This window comes from Miscanthus floridulus, chromosome 15 (genome assembly GCF_019320115.1).
Source record: "Miscanthus floridulus cultivar M001 chromosome 15, ASM1932011v1, whole genome shotgun sequence".
Lineage (NCBI taxonomy): Eukaryota > Viridiplantae > Streptophyta > Magnoliopsida > Poales > Poaceae > Miscanthus > Miscanthus floridulus.
Genome location: NC_089594.1, coordinates 61,745,480 through 61,748,026, shown reverse-complemented (window position 1 = coordinate 61,748,026; position 2,547 = coordinate 61,745,480). Strand labels below are relative to the sequence as shown.

The 2,547-nt window shown below is 44.6% G+C and overlaps 1 pseudogene; it reads right to left on the bottom strand.

The window, feature by feature from the left end:
* Nucleotides 1–450: 450 nt before the first annotated feature.
* Nucleotides 451–2,246, bottom strand: LOC136507536 (disease resistance protein RGA2-like; annotated as a pseudogene).
* Nucleotides 2,247–2,547: the final 301 nt, after the last annotated feature.

Genomic DNA, 2,547 nt, shown 5'->3' with positions numbered 1-2,547 from the left:
TTGGATGAAATTTAATTCAAGTTTCACTCCAATCCACCCCAACACACGTGGATGATGCGAATCCGACAACATCCAAACAAGGCCGTAGTTGGATGAATGGATGGATTTTGCTTTCAGTGCAAATTGGACTGCTTATGTTAGACGGTGATGTGGATCGCTGCTTCTGTTATCTTCACTGGCCGTTTGATTCCTTGACAAATATCATTTGAACAGTATAATAAAAATAAACTGTTAGTTGAATCTCTAGTCTGACAAGCAATATGGCTAGATCGTAGAAGGTTAGGTGAAGATACTGTAATGGAAGGACAAATGATTACTGATCATCTTATATGTCTGTCTGTCTTACATATAACACATCACATTTAGAGAGAGAAGACACGACATGTTATCCCTCTCTCTCACACACACATACACATACACAAAAACAAATAATCAAATCAATGGCTGGTATCAGGAATGTGTACGTTTCTTCTGGACACTCATTTTTGGCGCCTTGTTATTTACCCCACATCTAAAAATGCAGCAACTGTGAAGTGGTATGGAAGATCTCCACGCCAGGACATCATAGTTCCCATGAGGTACATCATCCCTTAGTAAAACCTCTTGGAGTGTTATCTCCTGACGAACTTCATCGCGAGCATAAACTACTTGATAATCGTCAAAAATCCAGCAATACTCATTGGGGTTGCTTATTCTTGTAGAATATGCTGGTTTCTTGTTTTGGCAAGGACTAACCGGATGTGCACCGAATATGCGGCCATCTCTCAGCTGCCTAATTCCTTTGACCCATGACACACACATGCGCCAGAACTCGGCACTGAAATTAGTTCTGAGGATGCGAGCCATCGAGTTGGCGGCTATGAAAGAACTACTTATGCAAGCCGCAATCTCCACAGCCATAGATGCGAGCTTCGGTTCTTCCTCGGGATTTGCACTTCCAAATGCAAGAGCTTTGAAGAAGTACCAGTATGCTTCCTGAGTTAGATACTCCACCTTGAGAGGCTGTGTTGTTCCGTATCTTTCAATCTTGTCAGAGCGGCTGCATATTATAGCCTGTTCGGGAGGCCGTATCGTATCGTGGATTATTTACTGCTGGCTGGTTTAGTGTGAGAGAAAAACACTGTTTCCGGCTGGAAATTTACGATCGTTTACGAGCAAGCGAACAGGCTGGGACCTTGCTATCATTTGCAGCATACCTTTTGCATGATGAATATAGGTTACTCCATGTGGCCTCATCAACATCTCCATTTAGCTCAACAATAAGCAAAAGCCTTTGGTTGTCCAAGGCATGACTACTTCGATGCTTTACCGTGCCACCATGTCTTATAGAAGTCATAAGGCTTTCATCCAGATCATCTTCTGTTAACAACACAATCTGGGAGAAGGCCATGCGTACCATCTCATCGTTGCATATGCGTGTTCGATAAGGGTGCTCTTACCGGCTTTCATGGGACCAACAATCGGCAGGACATCCAAATTCTGAGTGCCTGGAGAGCCCTTCTCCATCAGAAAGTTTATGATGTGCTCCATTTCAACATGGCGGGCAAACATCAACATTTTAAATAGCCGGCTAAGCCATTTAGCTTTCTATGTCCAAAAACAGGTTATAGCCGGCTATATCGGGCTATAGCGGCAGCTAATGGCTAACTTGTATATGAAAAAGTTTAGCTAAATCATTCTCAAACAGCTATAGCCGGAGATAGGAGAGGCTATAGCCGGAGATTTAGAACCTTGGCAAACATACACCTCTCCATAACCAGGTACGTGCTGTATATCCGGCGGTACAAGGGATGACAACCATTGAGAAACATGATAAACTCACTAGCGTTAGTGATGGTTATCTCCAAAGAGGCAAGCACTCAACATAGCTCTTTTTCATCATGATTACTACTTGCTGCACCACACAACTGAATGCGTTTTGCAGGGTTGAATTTAGAGAGGGCAAAAGAGTGACTCACACGTCCACGCCGGCCATCGTTGCCGCTGTAAACTCGGTACCTGAAGCTGTCCAGTACATAGTAGCCTCGGTACATGGTCTCACACAGAACCTTGAGCTGCTGTAGCATGGCTTGGTTTCTGATATGCCGGCCCTCTGCTTCCTCAACGATGATGCCAAGCCGCATCAACACGCGGCGCAGGTTCTCATCAGGTGGGAGAGCAGCTGCCTCCTTGGAGAATTTGTTGATGAGGAATGAAATCGATCGATGGGCAATTTCACCAAAAATTACTGACAAGGCAGTCTCCATTCCAGACTTGGATGGATCTCTCTCTCTCACACACGTTAGGATGTTGATTTGGCAGAGACAAAGATTGATGCAGCTCTGGAACTGTGAATCTGTGATGTTGCCTTGCCCTCCTATGAAGTCTTTACTTCGATGTCAGGTAGGTACAGTGTCCGTTTTGGTCCAAATCGTGTTGGAAAAGTTGGTGCGCTTGTCCAAGTACACGGTCAGTAGTGCTCTATTTTTGATACGGAAAGATTCAGCGTGTGGACGCAAGACTTTGGTGTGCAGTGAGAGCTTGATTGGATGCACATGTAAAAGTGCA